Below are 20,408 nucleotides of genomic sequence, written 5' to 3' on the forward strand. Positions count from 1 at the left end.
TTGTAATATTGTACTATTAAAATAAGACAACAAAGTAGAGTTTTAAAAAATACTTTAAAATTAAGAAAAAATACCAAAACTCTTGGGTATGCTTATATATGCATGTACATACTATTTTGAGAATATTTTGAGTATATATAAAAATACATAGGGAAAAATTGGGTATCAACAATAGTAGCAATACATTGAACGTGTACTGTGATGCAGATTGGGCATCATGCCCCAACACAAGGAAATCAGTATCAGGTTTTATAGTAAAGTATGGAGAGTCACTACTTTCTTGGAAATCGAAGAAGCAGAACACAGTATCTAAAAGTTCAGCTGAAGCTGAATTTTCACGACCCAACTTTCCCTCTTTTTGGGTATTGTGATGGCACCTAGTCTTAGGGACTAGGTAAGCCTAACTCATGCTGAAATGCCACAATAATAAATGAAAATTAACAGTCTTGAAGCAGAAATCTCTACAAAATTTATAATTCCCGAAACCCGGCAGTACAATAAGCTCTACAGAGTTTCGCTACAACTTCTAAACACAACCGTATGGAAATAAGTACAACACAGTGTGAGTATAAAATAGGAAGGTGACTCTGAAGCCTGCAAACGCAGCAGCAGGACTACCTTGAGTCTCCTCGGCAAGAATCTGCACAGCTACTAGCGAATAATGCCTGGATCTGCACAAAAAAAATATGCAGAAGTGTAGTATGAGCATACCACAGCGGTGCCTAGTAAGTATCAAGACTAACCTCGGTGGAGTAGTGACGAGAAACAGTCAAGACACCTATTGGTCTAATATACAGAACATGATATTTATATAGAAACTATGCGATACGGCTAACAATACAGTAATTAAAATAAGGAAGGAAAACAGCAAGTACTCAGGGAAAAACACCGTAAGGAAAATACGGAAAAGTAAGCGAGAATACAACCCAAATCCGAAATCACAATACAGTAAAGACCTGTCTTAACTCAACAACTCCGATAGTTTTCACCTTAAGTCTTAACCAGTAAGCGTCAATCAAATAGTCAAACCTTTCAAGATAAAAAAAATGTTTCGAAATATACTTCATTCAAATAAATGTTCCTTTTTTAAAAAGAGTTCTTTCAAAATAAAGGCTTTTCGAATATAATCTTTTCAGATAGATAACACTCACATATCAGTCACCCTGTGACACCTCATCTCATAATCATACAATACGGGTGTCAATACCTGAACCCTAACACTTGGCATCCTGTGCCTTCATCACACCTCATGATCATACTGACAACTCACGTGCCCCAAAAGAGTCATTCTAACATGGAAGGCAAATAACAAGGGTGTGCGTCTATACTCAGAAATCTCAAGGAGCCTCCTATCCGATAATGGTGATTAACCATGTGTATGCTTGTGCAAGTGTCCTAACATAGTTCATACCAACTAGTAAGTACAAGGAATAGAACAGACATCACCTATAATATTTACACAGGGATAGGATCAATGAAACATCATCTCAGAACGCAATGATTTTCAATAGGGGATCTCCCAGGATATCGTCCCGTAGTTCCAAACGTAAATACTCGGGGATCTCTCAGTATCCCCAATATATGTGCTGGGGATCTCTCGGTATCCCGAGGATCTCTTAGTATCCTCAATACATGCGGGGGGGATCTCTCGGTATCCCGAGCATCTCTTAGTATCCTCAATATGTGCTGGGGATCTCTTGGTATCCCGAGGATCTCTTAGTATCCTCAATATATGTGTACAGGGGAATCTCCCGGGTGCAGTCTCGTAGTCCCAAAAGTAAATATGCAGGGGGGATCTCCCGGGTGCATTCCCGTAGTCCCAAAAGTAAATATGCAGGAGGATATCCCATGACGCCTGGAACCTGACCAACGGAAACTCGCTGCTCTGAGTGTGGTCTAGCGGCGGCACGTACTCCTCGTCGGCCTCTACCTCTGTCTCCAGCGATACCTGCTTTGGAAGCAGCTTCATCGATAACCGCAGCTTGTGTCCTCACCGTCAGTGAGAGAATAGAAGGATAAAAGTTCAAACTCCAAGATCAATAAGCTCGCACGATAAGAGTGAAGGAAGTGAGATTGTCCTAATAGTTCCGTAGCCTCAAAGACGACACACTGATACTCTAAAATGCACTTCTCGGGTGCAAGATCTCCGAGCGGCTCAAGTCTAATGAAATTAACTTCAAAGCACAAATAAAACACATAAGAAACTATTATGGATCATAAAGTCTCAATCTTTAATAAAATCAAAAAATCGGTCCAAAAGTCGACCCCCGGGCCCGCACCTCGGAACCCAACAAATTTTACAAAAATCGAATGCCCATTCCGATACGAGTTCAACCATACAAAATTTATCAAATTCCGATACCATTTAGTCCCTCAAATCACAATTTTTCATTTTAGAAATTTTCTTCAAAAACAACTCCTTCCCCAACCCAAAACACAATTTAAATGATAAAAATGAAGAATCATGGAATATGTTAGATTCTAGGTGAAGAAACACTTACCCAGTCGATTTGCTTGAAAACCCTCAAAAGAAGCTCCCAAATCCGAAGTTTAAAACTCAAAATATGAAGAAAATGGCTAACCCTCGATATAAAAGGATTCTGCCAGGACTTCTGCATCTGCGGTCAAGAAACTGCATCTGTGGGGCTGCATTTGCGAGAAGGAGTCCGCATCTGCGAACTTTGGCTACTTGGCTTGGGACCGCATCTGCGGAAATTAACCGCACCAGCGGCACCGCAGGAGCAAAAAGAGGAGCCGCACAAGCGAGTATTTACCCAGGTCTGCATGACCGCAGAAGCGGCTGGGCTCACGCAGAAGCGGAGCCGCACCTGCGCTCCAAGGTCGCAGGTGCAAAAACACCAGAACCAGACCTGCTTAGAACTATGCAAAACATCCGAACCTCGTCCGAAACACACCCGAGGCCCCCGGGACCCCGCCTAAAAAAATTATATAGCCTAAAAAGGACTCACTCAAGGTCCCAAATCATATCAAACAACGCCGGAGATATACATCGCGCCAAGAATCAAACTATGAACTTCCAATTCTTCCAAATTTTGAAAACTCGAGCCTCAACTCGGAATGACGCCAAATTTTGCAGACAAGTCCAAAATGACATAACGGAGCTGCTCCAACACTTGGAATCGCATTCCGACCCCGATATCGCAAAAGTTAACTGTGGGTCAAACTTCTCCGTTTTCCAAACCTCAACTTTTTCAACTTTCGCCGAAACTCCTCAAATTACCCTACGGACCTCCAAATCTGAATCCGGATGTGCGACTAAGTCCAAAAATCACCATACGAAGCTGTTGAGATCACCCAAAATCCGTTCCGGAGTCGTTTACTCAAAAGTCAAATTCCACTCAAATTCTCACCGCTTAAACTCCCAAAACTAGATTCCTTCTTCCAATTTGACTCTGAATCATTTGTTACTGAATTAAACCATGAACGCAAGTCGATACTCATATTATGAAGCTGTTCCAGACCTTACGCCGTCGAACGGAGCTTAAATTCTCAAAACGATCGGCCGAGTCGTTACATGAATACAGAAACATGCCTAGTGCAGTCTCAGAGGTAGTTTGGTTGACAACACTTTTGGAAGAACTTGGAACTAATGTGAAACTACCAATCAAAATATACAGTGATAGTAAAGCAGCACTGCAGATTGTAGCCAACCCTGCATTCCACGAAAAAACAAAGCATATAGAAATATATTGTCATTTTATCATACAGAAAATTCAGGAAGGATTGATCAACACGGAGCATGTGGGCACCAGGGATCAAGAAGCAGACATTTTAACTAATGGGTTAGCAAGGCCACATCATGAACATCTTGCAAGCAAGCTAGGAGTGCTAAACATTTCTGCACCACCTAGGAGTAATGAGAATGCTGTAACATAGTAGGTGTATGGATGTGTAGGAATATTCTTGAATGTTCTAGATTATTACAGCTTGTTTGGATGGTTGTTCCTTGTTGTATTCTATTGTATTGTTATCCCAAAACAATGTTTGTTTTGATTGTTTCATTAAAATTGGTTGTATTGTATTGTTAAATCCATTGTTCCGGAACAATGAAAAGTCTCCTTTTTTTAAACAACCGATTTGGTGTGGTGGGATCGTTTCCTATTTTTCTTTCCAATTATGCCCTAACTTATTACTCCACAATTTTTTTTATTTATCCTTTATCTTTTTTCTATTTTAACTCCAAATCTCCAACTTATAACCTACTTTGTTTTTTTCCAGACTAATGTTAAAGGTGTTTTGCTGCCTTCTGTTTTATTTTTTCTACTAATTTGCTTGTAACTCTATTCTAATTAGTTGTGCTCCTTTGTTTTGCCTTCTTCTGTCTCTCGCTCCTTTGTTCTGCTTTCTTATTATGTTTTGCCTTCTTCTATTTTGTTTTTTAAAATTATTTTTATGCATAAATTTTGATAAATTTAATATTTAAACAATTGAGGGTATTTTAGTAAACTTATCAGTTACAGTACAATACGATACAGTCAAACCAAATAATAAAATATTATTTAACAATAACAAACAATACAATCTATCCAAACATTGTATTCATAAAACGATACGGTACAATACGATACAATACAGTACAATACATTATAAAACAATGGAGAACAATGATCTAAACAGAGTGTTAAAGTTAGTTAGGTGAGTTAGTTAGATAGTTAGTGAGAAAGTAGTCATTAGTGTTTTCTATATATTTGCACGTACATTGTACAAACGACTTTAATAGGAAATGAAGTCTTCTTCCTTCATGTAATATTTCTCTCTCTAAACTCTCTTCCCCAATTCTCTTCTAGCAATTAGGGTCCATAGATTGCTCCCAATTTCACACCTAGGAATAAAAATAAAAAATCAATCAAGCTTATTGAAGCAGGAAAAAATCTTAACAAGGAATCAAGTTACCTTGAGAAGATCAAGAATACAATCAAGTATAGAGGAGGAGGTTCTTACTCTCTCACAATATCAAAAATTCATCCAAAGGTCTTATTAAAGTCCCCAAAAAACTAATCTTAACCCAATTATATAAAACCAAAAAAAAAAAAAAAATCTAGCTCAATCATCTTAAACTAGGTCATCGATATGGAGTCTTTCCATTGCCACTCCTAGCTAAATAACTTAAGTAGAACCATATAGCCCAAATTAAACTTGACTTTTAGGAAGCTTCTTGGGTCTAAGTTGAATTCCATTGTCACAAGCACGTTAAAATGTTTATAAGGCATCTCCGAGCCTTTTAGATCATCTTCTGACAAAATGTATTTCTTGATATTCAATTAAGTCCAGCTAATCTTGAAGCTCTTTAGCATGCGACTTCATCATAGGATGTATAGGAGACTGATCATCAGTAGCTTCCCGACGAGCTTGCAACTTCCTTAGAGTATTATCAAAAAACCTTCTCCAACATAAATTTTGCTGCTAATGACATCCAAAAAAGACCTTATCACGTTGATCGATCTTAACTAGCTATAGTGTTTAAACATTTTTAAAAAACTCAAAATGGCCCTTACCAATTACCATGTCGTGCGTTGCGCAAAAACCATTCTAGAGCTGGCCCTCAAGATAAAATGAGAAGTTTGTAAGAATATTACTCCCTTTATTCCAAAATTATTTTATATTACTTGGATAACTAAAAAGTTTTTGTTTTTGTAGAAATATTTAATTTACTAAAATGTTTTACCGAATACAAAGTGTAGTATTATTTTTATGTAATTTTTGAATGCTTTCCAAAATTCAGGAAAAAATATTGTCCGAATTACAAGGAAAAGCAGATGCAATTAGCGCTCATATTCTTTTATATTGGAGGAAGTGTAGGTTGAGAAAATGTTAAAGATATTATATTAATTAGGTTACATTCTTTTTCTAACGACTGCTTCATGGAAATTATGTGCTACTTGAATCAGTTATATTACTCTATTAGCACTTAGCAATAAGAATTATTTACCTCCTCTGGTTGTTTGTTTACCTCGAAAATACGAGTAATAATTAAATTTGATTTGTGATTTTAAATATATGTGATTAAATTCAATACCAATTAATATTCAGGAAATATGAAGTAGAAATGAAAGGAATAAGTGAATCAAACCAATGTTACTCAGCAGTGGTGACCTCGAGCTTAGTGACCTCGAGACGAACTAAGAGCAATAAAGTAAGAACAATTCTGATAAACAGCAAGAGAGAAAGGTATGATAGTATATTCTTGCCAATGATGAGATAGATGTTACAATGATTGGGGTCCCCTTTATATCATAGGGGAACCCTAAATAAGGTATATTTCTATTTACAGTAAAGAATATTCTTGATACAACTCTCTAACCACCTAGTACGGAATCGTACAATCCTATTATGGGATTTGTGCCATGATCTTGGGGATGTGGCAGGAATCTAGCCCATTCTGTTACAAGTCCATAACGGTACTATTTAGGGGTCAAGCATGTCCGGCTTTGGTGTAACTCACGTGTCAATCATCGGGCGTTGCATTCCGTCCTCGAGCTCGAGTCTAGTGTGTCGACCTCGTACTCGAGCTTGCTTGAACTCGGACCTAAGGTGATCCCGGGCTTTGGATGACCTCTCGAGTCTATAGATCAAAGGCATACGATCTCAACCGTATACAGATAGTCCCCGCGTTTCTTAGAGTAAGATGATAAGAAACGATTTGAACCTCGTTTTCCCGGAGTCTTTAGTGATGACGTCATTTCCGTGACATAGGTGCTCGAAGTGACTGAAATGTCCCGTCGGTTCCCTTCCCCAAAACATTAAATGTACGCAAGTGCTGGTCGGCAATTAGCGCCGCCGAACCGTCATCTCCTTTCTATAAATATGAGGCTACTTCTTTGAATAAAGGACTTTACTCTTTCATCACTTTTACTCTGATTCTTCTTCGTTTCTTTCTCTAATCACCTGTTTCCACCGCCTCTTTGAGCGCCGGAAAATGCCAAGTTCCCGTAAAATATCACGTTTTGCTACAGTCTGTATTCTTTAGCTTAAAATCATGGCTAAACTTCCAAAACAGTCCCCAAAAAAGATAAAGCATCGTCTTCTTCTACCTCTCATCCGGCCAAACCAGTGGTGCCGCCGACTCTTGAAGAAATCACCCCCGGCCCTTGCGTGATTAAGAAGGACTTCAGTATTGAAAACCCCCCGATGTCCCGGGCCGATGCGAGCATGCATCTCGATATCTTAGTTTGATATCGGAGAAGAACCTCAAAGCAATGAAGAGGGACTGCGGCTGGGTGGACGAGGTCCTGGTTCAGACCCCGAGCCCCGGGGAAAGCATTACAACCCACGTAGAGGGGTTTTTAAGTGTTTACACTTACCCCTTCACACTGGGTCCTCTCGATCCGGTAGTGATCGACTTCTGCAAAACATACGAGATCACCTTCGGCCAGATTCACCCCTCCTTTTGGCGCATTGTGATCATGTTGTGCTACTTTTCGAAAAAGGCCGAGGGGTTGGAATTCACCCTCAACCATCTGATTCGATTATACTAGCCCCAGCTGTTTCAAGGGATTGTCAAGTTAGAACATCGAACAAAGAAAGCCTTCTTTGCTAGTAACGACGAAACCAAAGATCGAGGTTGGATGAGTCGATTCATCAGAGTAAGGACTTCGGATGTCATCCCCAGGGATAAAATGCCGTTCCCGGAGAGATGGAACTTTAATCATAAGTGGAGTTCTTCTTTCCAGTATCTATTCATATTCAGCTTCCATGTCTCGTAACGCCTTTACCCTTTCTGCAGCCATTTCCTGGGCACCTCACGCGGTCCCCGACCTCGAGGACTGGGTTCAAAAGTTAGCTGCCACCTCCTTCTACGATGAGCGCAAATGGGATGAATTATCGAGGGGCAAATGGGAGGCCAAATATCATGGTAAATTCTCTTCCCAAGTTTCAGATATTTTTCATTTGTTGGTGGCGTCAACTTATTCATGTTTATTCGTGCAGGCATCGGAGATGTATCTGAAATGAGGCCAGCTCCACCCGGGGAGAAGACTGTGTCCTCGACCCCGAAATTGGAGAAAGACAATAAAAGAAAAAGGGCTTTGAAGCCCGAAGATTCTCAAGATGAGGCGGCACCTGCCCGGAAGCCGAGGAGAAGATTCATTCATGTGGACTTGGATTCAGCCATTCAATATCTGGAAGATGAAGAGAACAATGGTGAAGAATCGACGCTGGTACCTCGAACCAGAAGACCAATCAAAGCCGTCAATGCCTCCGAACCAGATGCCTTGCCACTCGATGAAGGAACTCCGAATAGAGACTCGGAAAAAACCCTTGAGTCCCTCGAGATCGAGATCGTACCCCCTTCTTCAACAAATATACCAAAAGGGGCCGGCGTTGAGAGGGCCGAAACTAGCCAGAGCGCCTCGAGTGAGGAGCTTGGGGCCATGACAATGGGTCACTCACTTTCTCTTCCAGCTTACTCCGAGGAGGCAATAAAGGATGCTCGGGCTTTGCAAACACCTGATCCGAGCAAGATCCTCGAAGAAAACCCCTTTCGGGATTGTTTCACCGTGGGTGGTGATGTTGCTGACCTTAACGATGCATCCACCCTTTTCGCGGAGGCTCAACGTCTTCTTCTCAGGTAAATGCTAACTTTCATTGTCCTAACTTCCTCTTCCCTTCCTTTCCTTTGACTAACATATCTTTGTGTCATGTATAGGCCATCATCAAGTTTAGAGCTAAGCTGAGCCAATGCGAGGCCGAGCTTAGAAGGGTTTCGGGTGAGGAGAAGGTCCTGAGGCTTCTCTGCAGCCAGAAGGAGAAGGAGCTAAAGGACCTTCGGGTTGAGTTGGGCAAGGCTCAATGAGACCGAGCTGGATGAGTAGGTAACTATGATTTTAACAAAGTATGGTCTTCTTGGCCTTACTTCGGAGGCTAATACTTCGATGTCTCAGCTGCAGCAGAAGTTGGAGATGATTGGGCAGCTTCGGAGCGAGGTTGATCAAGTTAAGGCTAACTGCCATAGGTGGAAAAAGAACATGGATCAACTCGCTGCCGATAAGGAAGCTGTTACAGTCCAACTGACCTCGGCTGAAACTCAACTCCGAGGTATTAAAGCGAAGGGTCTGGCCCAGGCCAGGAAAATCGAGGAGTTAGAGGCGGAGCTTGCTAGATACCGGGCTGAAGCTGCACAAGCTAAGACTGAAGTTGAGAAGATGAAGTCCACGACAAACAAGACCATTGCCGTGTACTTAAAAGATGTCGCGGCTGTTCAAGCGGAGCTGAGGGAGGCTTCCGACCGGGAAAAATGGAGTAATGATTTGGCCAAGTGTCAAGCCCGAAGAGAGACTCTCGAAGAAATTCACGCCCGAGGGTTCGACCTGGCTGAAGAGATAGCCGAAGCAAAGACGCGGGAAACCGATGCCAGGTTTCTTGTCCCTTTTGATGACGAAGATGCTGTGAGTGGCTCCGATGGGTGCGAAAGGTGAGGAAGATGTTCCCGAGGAAGAGGAGGCTCTCGAAGATAGAGCTGCCGAGGGTGCATTTCCCGAGGAAGCTGCTTCTGGGGATGTAACCCCAAAATAGATTAGGTTCTCTTTTTTCTTTTTTGTGTAAGGGCCCCTCGTGGGAGTTGTAAAAATACTTTTGTAAAACATACTTTGTGAATATAAAGAACCTTTTTGCTCTATCCTCAACTTGTGTTGAATTTCATTTTGTTCTCATTTGTGGAAGATTCGATTGTATAACTCGAATGATTGGTCCGAGTATCGGTTTGGACTCGGAACATAATAAACCCTTAGGTCTTTATTCATATAATAATCCTCGAGCTAAGTTTAAATCGATTCGATGCGAGCCCGGGATGTCGGGACTCTCGAGTCTGAGTTGAGTGAGAATGGGGTCTCGAACTATATGTTTTGGCCCTTAAGCCTTTCGAAGTTGGCCCTTAGGCTCCTTAAGTTGGGCCGATTCGGCCTCTAGAGTGGCTATATAATTTTTCCCTCTTTTCGGCTGAAAGACTTAATGAAAATTTTATTATGCGTTAGCATGTATTTTTCATACCCATTGGGTTTTTTTGAAGGTTCAACGAATCGAAACCTAATTAGTATGTGTAAACATAATCGAATACCCCTTGAGGTTTTTTCAAAGGCTGATGTTATCGAAGCCTTTAAATTATTCGAGGGCTGAATTTATCGAAGCCCTTTATATTTTGCTTTTGCCGAGGGTAGCCTGATTTAACCAGTTTTATCAAAGTGTTTGAAGGACTTTAATTTATGGCGGAAGTAGGACATCTACGAGCCGCATTATTTCCGCCGTAGCCTTTTATATGACCTTAGCCTTTAGTATGGCCGTAGCCTTTAATTTGGCCGTAGCCTTCGGGTGTGTCTCTTGGACTTGTTTCCCGATAACCTTTCAAACTTGTTCGAAAAGTTAGTCCCCGAGTATGTTGGCATTGGCCTTTGTTTTGGGGGGATGCCTCTTTGACGTCTTATGAGTCCGAGTTTTCGATGGCTCGGACGAGCTGACTGTCGATGACAGTCCCGGAGTATCTCGGGGTTACATTCGTGCTTTGGCCCTTGAGCCGTTTCCCATAGGATTATAAGTGTAGAGCTCGTATAATAGTATACTTCTTTGAGACACAAAGTGTTTTTGATATAAATAGAAAGCTTCTTCAAATAATTGATACGTTCATATATGTTGCTGTTGAGGCTCGACTATTCTATATGAAAATGGTTCATCTGACCGTTTGGCCCATTACAAAGTTTTCCTATCGAGGCCCATTTAGGCGTGAAGTATTTTCTTCGAAAATATGATCTCCGAGGGTGATACCCCCCAGTATTTGAGGTTGATTGAAAAGAAGCCTTGGATACTGTTCGAGTTTTCCTTAGGTAGCATATAGTTGTTGCCTCAATGAAAACATTGCCGGTGAAACCCACTTGGGAAAAAAATCCGGTCTAAGGGAAAAAGAGTGCAACGCATGCTTTAAAACCTAAGGCCTTCGTATAAAAAGGGTGTCTTCGATAGCTTCGATCGAAAATCTGCAATGGGTTAGTTTTTAAACTCAAATGGACAAAAGGATAAAGTCATACCTTAGAAGTAGTATCGTTTGAGCAACGATACATTCCAATTATTTGGCAGTTGTTCACCTTCCATCGTGCTAAGTTTGTAAGATCCTTTACCGACAACTCCGAGGGCTCGGTATGGTCCTTCCCAATTCGGACCTAGTTTCCCTTCATTCGGGTCTTGAGTATTGAGGGTGACTTTTCGTAGCACTAAGTCCCCGATTCCGAAATGTCGAATATTGGTCCTTCTATTGTAATACCTTTCGATTCTCTGCTTCTGCGCGGCCATCCGAACGAGTGCTGCTTCTCGTTTTTCGTCTAATAGCTCGAGGCAGGTATTCATAGCCTCGTGATTTGAATCCTCCAATGCATGTCAAAACCTGTTGCTTGGTTCTCCGACCTCGACAGGGATAAGGGCCTCAGAGCCATATACCACAGAAAACGGGGTAGCCCCAGTGCTAGACTTTGATGTTGTTCGATATGCCCAGAGAACCTCGGGTAGGACTTCTCTTCATTTCCATTTTGCTTTGTCCAATCTTTTCTTCAAGTTTTGAATGATAGTTTTATTTGTTGACTCGGCCTATCCATTTCTAGTTGGGTGGTACGGGGCCGATAAAATTCTCTTTACTTTATGTACTTCGAGGAACTCCATCACCTTGCTGCCGATGAATTATTTTCCATTGTCGCATACAATCTCGGCAGGTATCCCGAATCGGCATATGATGTGGTCCCATATGAAGTCAATAACTTCTTTTTCTCAGACCTTATCGAAGGCCTGTTCTTCCACCCACTTAGAAAAATAATCAGTCATAAACAAAATAAACTTAGCTTTACCTGGGGCCGTTGGTAGGGGTCCGACTATGTCCATCCCCCATTTCATAAAAGGCCACGTGGATAGGACCGAATGGAGTTGTTCTCCAGGCTGGTGGATCATCGGTGTGAATCGTTGGCACTTATCACATTTTTGACAAATTCCTTAGTATCTTTTTCCATACTGTCCCAGTAATATCCTGCTCTGATGATTTTGCAAATCAAGGACTCCGCGCCGGATTGATTCCCACAAGTGCCTTCGTGGATTTCTCGTAGAACATAATGGGTGTTCCCCGGCCCCAAACATACAGCCAATGGCCCAACGAATGTTCTCCGGTACAATGTTCCATCTTCATATAATGCAACTAGCAGCTTTGGTTCGTAGGGCCCTCGATTCTTTATGGTCCGATGGGAGTTTTCCACTCTTCAAATAGTCGATGTACTTATTCTTCCAGTCCCACGTCAAACTTGTTGAATTTATATCGACATGACCCTCTTCAACCACAGACCTCGATAACTGAACGGCAGTTCCGGGGACGATGTCGTCTTCTTCGACCGAGGATCCCAGATTAGCAAGTGCATCGACCTCGCTATTTTGTTCCCGAGGCACATGATCCAGTGTCCACTCCTTGAAGCAGTGCAAAGTTACCTGTAGTTTATCCAATTACCGTTGCATTCTATCCTCTCGAACTTTGAAACTTTTGTTTACTTGGTTTACCACCAATAGAGAATCACACTTAGCTTCGATAACTTCTGCTCCCAAGTTTTTAGCTTGCTCGAGACCTGCAATCATGGCCTCATACTCGGGATAGCTCGGGCTTATGCAAAACATTTCGAAGGGCGTAGGTGGTTAATACACATATGGGATGACATTGAAAATATGGCTTCAACTTTCTAGATGCGCTTATCAATGCAAGTGCTAATTTTTCTAAGTGAGGGTATCTAGTTTCAGCATCTCCTAGAGTTTGGCTTACATAATACACAGGGAATTGCTTACCTTGCTCTTCTCGAACTAGTACCCTACTTACCGCTATCTCGGACACTGCCAAGTATAGGTAAAGTTTTTCATCTACCTTCGGGGTGTGAAGCAAAGGCGAGCTCGACAGATATCGCTTTAATTCTTCTAAGTCTTGTTGGCATTCGGGGGTCCATGCGAAATCCTTTTTCTTTTTGAGCAAGGAAAAGAACCGGCGACTCCGATCCGATGACCTCGCAATGAATCGACCCAAAGTGGCTATTCACACTGTTAGTCTTTGCACGACCTTCACACTATCCACGATTGTGATATCCTCGATGGCCTTGATCTTATCGGGGTTAATCTCGCTACACCAATTTGACACCATGAAGTCGTGGAACTTACCCGAGCTGACTCCGAAGGCCGATTTCTCCGTGTTAAGCTTCATGTTGTACTTCCTCAAGATCTCAAATGTTTCCTGCAAATGAGCTAAATGGTCCTCTACACGCAGGTACTTAACCAACATATCATCAATATAAACTTCCATTTTTTACCTATTTGTTCTTCGAACATTTGGTTAACTAGGCGTTGGTATGTAGTTCCTGCATTTTTAGCCCGAAGGGCATTACGTTGTAACAATAAGTTCCAAACTTAGTAATAAATGAAGTCTTTTCCTGGTCCTCCGGGTTCATCTGAATCTGATTATACCCGGAGTAGGCATCGAGAAAAGTTAGGATCTCGTGGACGGCCGCAGCATCGATCATACGATCGATGTTGGGCAGCGGGAAAGAATCTTTTGGACATGCTTTGTTCAAGTCCTTATTGTCTACACATATTCTAAGTTTGTTTCCTTTTTTAGGAACTACAAGTACGTTGGCTAACCACTCGGGGTATTTTACCTCCCGAATAGATCCTATTTTAAGAAGTTTGGTTACCTCGTCTTTTATGAAAGCATGTTTTACCTCGGACTGAGGCCTCCTTTTTTGCTTCACCGGTTTGAACCTGGGGTCGGTGCTTAGCCGATGTGTGGTGATTTCCGGTGGAAACCCTGTCATATCTAAATGGGGCCAAGCAAAGCAATCCATATTATCAATAGGAAATTGAATGAGTTTTTTCCTGAGTTCGGGGGTTAATCCCATTCCCAGGTATACCTTTCTCTCGGGCATGTATTCTATCAAAATGACCTACTCCAGCTCCTCGACAGTTGATTTGGTTGCATCGGACTCTTCGGGAACGATGAAGGTTCGAGGAGTAAGGAAATCCTCATCTTCGTCTTTGATTACCTGTTGCTCCGATTCCGTCGAGGCTGGAGGCGGTGATTGCTATTTGGCCGCCCGTTTACCTTCGATGCTCGATTTCCCTGAGGTCGAAGGCTCTGGTATCGGTACCACTTCCTCGATTGCAAACATCTCCTTTGCAGCATGTTGCTCTCCGTAGACTATTTTCACTCCTTCTTCTGTTGGGAATTTCATCATCTGGTGAAGGGTTGAAGGCACTGCCCTCATGTTGTGTATCCATGGTCTCCCGAGGAGTGCGTTATACCTCATGTCACCTTCGATGACATGGAATTTAGTGTCTTGTATGGTCCCGGCTATGTTTACTAGCAAGATAATCTCGCCTTTTGTTGTTTCGCTTGCCATGTTGAAACCATTCAGAACCCGGGATGCAGGTACAATCTGATCTTGTGGGACGAGTTGCTCTACGACCCACGATCTGATTATGATCGCTGAGCTACCTGGATCCACTAAAACACGTTTAACTTGAATTTTATTTAAAATGATAGAGATTACCAGGGCGTCGTTGTGTGGCTGAGATATGCCTCCTACTTCTTCGTCGCAAAATGATAAGGCATCCTCGGGCACATAGCTCTGAGTCCGTTTTTCTCTAGTGATTGATACCTTGGTGCATTTGAATATAGGTCATTGAGGGACATCGACTCCGCTGATGATCATGTGGATTACATGTTGTGGTTCTTCTTGCTCATTTTTCCTTGCATCTCTCTCCTTGAAGTGATTCTTGGCTCGATCACTTAAAAATTCTCGAAGATGGCCCTCATTGAACAATCGGGCCCGTTCTTCTCTTAGCTGCCTGCAATCTTCTGTTTTATGACCATGCGTGCCATGATACTTACACATTAAATTTGGATTCCTCTGAGATGGATCGGTTTGGATTGGCCTGGCCACCTGGTATCTTTGATTCTTCCAATAGATGATACGATCCCTGATGCGTCTACACTGAAATTATACTATAACAATCGAGGTGCTTCCACAGGATCGGTGTGCTTATCGAACCCGTTCCTACTCATGAATCCTCGAGAACTTTGACCTCGATCGTTTCTCCGATCATTTCGAGGAGCGTTACGGCCTGAACCATTATTTCTCCGATCAACATATGGCTGATACCGTTCTTTGGTTGACCTCGAGTCCCTATCTGTATCCCTCATGGGTCTGGCTGCCGATCTGTTAGGATGAACTAAGCCCTAGAGGGCTCCCAAATGGTCGTCCTCGACCCTTATTTTTAATTGATTACGGTTGTGCACATATTAACACGTCACAGCCGGATACTTGATAAGTTAGGATTTTAACATGTTTTATGCCCCTACTTGCCTATGCTTTGATCATATATTTGTACAAAATAGTCCCAAAAGGCTCATAGGTTGTGCTTGTTTGCAGGTTTGATCGACAAAGTGACGAAATGTCAAAGATCGGCTCAAAACAGGAGTGAAACCTGTTCAAGTATCAAAGACCAAGAAATCTAAGGGAAGAAGGCCTAGTGCGGACCGCGCAAAGTGGTATGCAGCCGCACTAGGAGATTCAGAGAGTTAGCAAACTGGTCTCAAGGGCAATGCGGCCGCGGTACATATCTCGCGGTCCGCAGTCAGGGCTCCGCGGGTGCACTACACTTTTGTGCGGTCCGCGGTCAAGAGATTCAGAGAACTGCAATTTTGCTAAGACAATGCCATGCGGTCCGCAGTCGTTATTGTGCGGACCGCGCCAACTCCCTGCGCGGCCGCGGTCCATTCTACGCGGTCCGCGGAGTCCAAGTTCAGAGAAGCCAAAGTTGAAGTCAAGGAGCCCAGTGCGGCCGCGGTCCATTTAGTGCGGCTCGCACTGATCCCGCAGGGGTATTCTTGTCCAGGTTTTCCAGCTTAGTATAAATAGAACATTTTACCATTTTTTAGGTAATCTGTTATCTTCAGAACACAGCTGCGCTCGTGAGAACAACTTTTGTAGCCATTTTTGGCATCTTAGCATTAAATTAACAATAGATTCTTGCAATTTAATTTAGTATTTAGTTATTATGTCTTGTTCTTCACTTATTTCTTCGTTTTCTCTTTCAAGCATGTGTAGCTAAACCCATTACCTAGGGTTGTGGCTCAACCCTAGTGTGGGTAATTGATGGGTGTTGCCATCTAGGGTTAGATTGACTATGGGTGTTTGCTATTTGGGTTGATTTTATGTTTTAATCTATAAATTGGTGGTTGCAAACATTGATTTGTGTTTTCTGGATTTGACTCTTCTTGAGAAAGAGAGTCTAAGTCTCCAAGATTGACCCAACAAGGAATTGGGATGGGCTCATGAGAAATGATAGTCCCAATTAACGGGTTAAACCTCGAGAGAGTAATCACCCTACTTGAACCCTAGTTGCTTTATCTAATTTGCCTACCCACTTGGTCTCGAGAGAGTCAATTGGGCAAAATCACTCTCTCTACCGAGAGGTGTGAGAGGGGGTAAAATTGTGCAACGGTTATAGCATAAGCCCCAATCATGTCAATCGAACCTTCGTAACATCTACCCGTCAATTAGCCACCTAGGTGATGCCATGACCCTAGTGCCTTCCTTCCCATTAGATACAACTTTAGCAATTAGTTCGTAGCACAATTTAGATTCAACTAGTAGTTTGATATCAGTAGTTTATAATTGAAAAACCCAAAAATGATAAGAAGATCAATTAAGAGCATACACGCGATTCTAGTATAGATAGATACCCGGCTCCAATTTCTAGCTCTCTAAGGAATTCGATCCCGACCCTCATATCGGGTAAAAGCTATTGCGACCCTCTCTTCCTACTTTATAGTAGCGTGGAGTTGGCAGCAATCACTTTTTGGCGTTGTTGTCGGGGAGCTAACGGTTTTGACTATCTATTTAGTTAGTTTTGTGTGTTGTTCTTCTTTCCTTCTTTGTTACTAATTTGTGTGTGTGTGATTACTACAGGTACCAAAATGGCTTTAAATGCAAATGACCCTCTTGGAAATGTGCTTTCGGGGGAGGAGGTTGAGGATATTGGAGATGATGAGGTGCCACTTGTACCTCCCAGACCACGACGAGGCCGCCAGGCCAATGCTAATGACAACGTTCCAGACCCTCCTCCGCCACCACCAAGAGCGGTTCCTCGGGTGCTACCGAATCAAGGATATGCGAGTGCCATCGCTCCTCCCCGAATCCGGGCGGGGAACTTTCAAATCATAAATGTCATGTTGACCTTGCTCGAGCAACGAGGATATTTTACGGGCGCCTCCGATAAAAATGCCTACAAGCACTTGAAGGGGTTCGTAGATACATGCTGGGGTACCAAGCAAACAGACGTGTCCGAGGATGCGTTGAGATAGAGGCTTTTCCCATTTTCTCTTCGGGGTAAAGCGTTGGATTGGTTAGAAAGGCTCCCCAATCATTCCATCACTACGTGGGATGAATTAGCGGACAAATTTATTTCAAAGTTCTTTTCGCCGAGTCACATGGCGACGCTTCGTGATGAAATTTTGGCCTTCAAGCAAAAGCCAACGTAACCCTTGCATGAAATATGGGAGAGATTTAGAACAATGGTGAAAGAATGCCCAAATAACGATATGACCGAGGCAATGATTCAACAAACCTTTTATCGGGGCATCAACACCACTAATCAATGCATTGTGAACCAATTGGCTGGAGGCAACTTTATAAAGCTTCCTTACAATGAAGCTTGTGATATTCTTGACGAGATGGGCGACACTTCTTCGGCTTGGCAAAGTAGGGCCAATGTTCCGCAAGGCGACCCTACGATGATCCATTTGCACAAGGAGTAGCATGACCATGGTCAAGATATTGCCGAGCTTACTACTACTATGAATTAATTGGCTAAGGCACAATTACAACAAGTCCAAAATCCTCGCCAAGTCAATGCCATGGAGGGAGTGAATATGCTTAAAAGGAGGCAAAGAGGGAAACAACCTCAAGAAAATTGTGATCAATATGATGATGGTGGTGGTTTTTCAAATGAGTGTTATGATGAGCAAAGCGAAGAAGTTCAATATGTCAATAAATATCAAGGCAATCGAGGCAACTCCTCAAACCAACAATGGCAACCCCAAGGAAATTGGGGCAATCAACAAGGTTGTGGTAATTGGAACAACAACAACCATGGCGGAAATTGGGGGAACAACAATTCGGGCAACCAAGGAAATTGGAATGGAAATAAAAACAATTGGAACAATAATGGTCAAGGCGGGTGGAATAACAGTGGAAATCAAGGCAACCGGGGGCAAGGTTTTCAAAGGCCCCCAATGTATCAACAACCGAACAATATGCCCTCGTTTTAATCTCAAGGGTCTAGTTCTTCGGGCAATGATATGGGAAGAATAGAAATGATGTTCGAACAAATGATGAAGAACAACCAAGATTCCGATGCTCAATTGGCTTCCCACAATACCTCCATTCGGAATTTGGAGGTACAATTAGGCCAAATTTCTCAATTGTTAAATACTCGCCAAAAGGGTGCTCTACCAAGTGATACGGTAGTGAACCCTAAAGGTGGGAACAATCATGTGATGGCGGTTACAACAAGAAGTGGGAGAGGCGGTGATGTGCATGCCTCGAAAGATAAGCAAGTTGTGGATGATGATGTTGAGTTGCAAGAAAATGATGTTCCTTTGGTAGTTAAAGATGTAGTTGATGATAATGTGAACAAAGAAGTGAGGATTGACATTGATGAAACCGAGGTGGAAACTCAAGAGGCCGTGAACCCGTCTAGGGAGCGCATAATTAACATGCCGGAGCCGGTGGTGCCAAAAGCCAAGGCACCTTTGCCTAGACCACCTCCCCCTATCCTCAAAGGCTAGCCAAGCAGAAAAGTGACAACCAATTCAAAAAGTTCATTGACATGATGAAGAGCTTATCCATCAACGCGCCTTTGGTGGAGGCACTTGAACAAATGCCGGGATATGCAAAGTTCATGAAGGATTTGGTCACAAAGAAGCGTTCCATGGATTGTGAAACAATAAAGATGACTCACCAAGTCAGTGCGATAGTACATTCAATGGCCCCGAAATTAGAGGATCCTGGTGCTTTCACTATCCCATGTACTATTGGTAGTGAAGACTTTGCCAAAGCTTTATGTGATCTTGGGGCGAGCATCAATTTAATTCCCTTCTCAGTTTTCAAGACTCTAGGTATTAGGCCACCAAGGCCAACTTCCATGAGACTACAGATGGCAGATAGATCAATGAAGCATCCTTTGGGTATAGTTGATGATGTGCTTGTCCGGGTAGACAAATTTATCCTGCCGGCGGACTTTGTGATTTTGGATTGTGAGGTGGACTATGAGGTTCCAATTATTCTAGGGAGACCTTTCCTGACAACGGGGAAGGCATTGGTTGATGTTGAAGCGGGTGAACTAACTTTCCGAGTGGGGGATGAGAAGGTTGTCTTCCCTGTTTGCAAATCCATGAAGCAACCTAATAGCACCGAGGTGTGCTCATTTGTGGAAATTATCACAGTTGTGATAATGGATGATACAAGTTCTATGATTAATGTTGAAGACCCCCTTGTGGCCGTGCCTCTAAATCGGGATGTCAACGATGATGCAAGTAGAGTGAAGTGCATAGATGCTATACATGTTATGGAATCTTGTGAGCCCTGTAAATTATCTTTGGATCTTGAAAACCGGAAACTTTTGCAAACCGGGAAACTGCACCAACAAAGCCAACAATTGAGGAGCCACCAGTGTTGGAGTTAAAACCACTTCTTCCACACCTCAGCCCCACAATCTTTAAGCCAAAATTATCTCGGAGGATGATGCAACGCCTTTCTTGAAGTATCAAAGAAGATTAAATGAAGCAGTGCATGCAATGGTGGCATATCCTCATAATGTGTTGATTCCTACAAGAACAGTCACAGGTTGGCAGGGTTGCATAAACTATGGACAATGGAACAGAGTGCCCCGCAAGGATCATTATACCTTACCATTCATTGATCGGATGCTAAACCAACTTGCTGGACGTGCTTTTTATTGCTTCTTGGAGAGCTTGATGAGAGCCACGTGGTGGCGCTTCTTGATTTGAAGTGATGTGATGGTAACATGCGTCGTGCCGCGACGTTAAATCAGGCGCTTCTTGGGAGGCAACCCATGTCTTTTTCTTTTTATTTTCTTTGATTTTCTTGGTAGTTAGGATTGAATTTTGAGCTAATTGGTTTGTGAGATGTTGCAGGGATTGAGTTGATGCAGTGCAGGGCACAAGTGCAAAAAAATGTTAGGTCTCTGAAGTTTCCAGCGCGGCCGCACGTCCATTTTGTGTGGTCCGCACTGGTGTGAGCAAGAAAAGCTGACTCTCTGAAGTTTGCCACCGCGGTCGCATTGAATTTTGTGCAGAGCTCGGTGGACCT

The sequence above is a fragment of the Nicotiana attenuata genome, unplaced genomic scaffold, assembly GCF_001879085.1.
Source record: "Nicotiana attenuata strain UT unplaced genomic scaffold, NIATTr2, whole genome shotgun sequence".
NCBI classification, from domain to species: Eukaryota; Viridiplantae; Streptophyta; class Magnoliopsida; order Solanales; family Solanaceae; genus Nicotiana; species Nicotiana attenuata.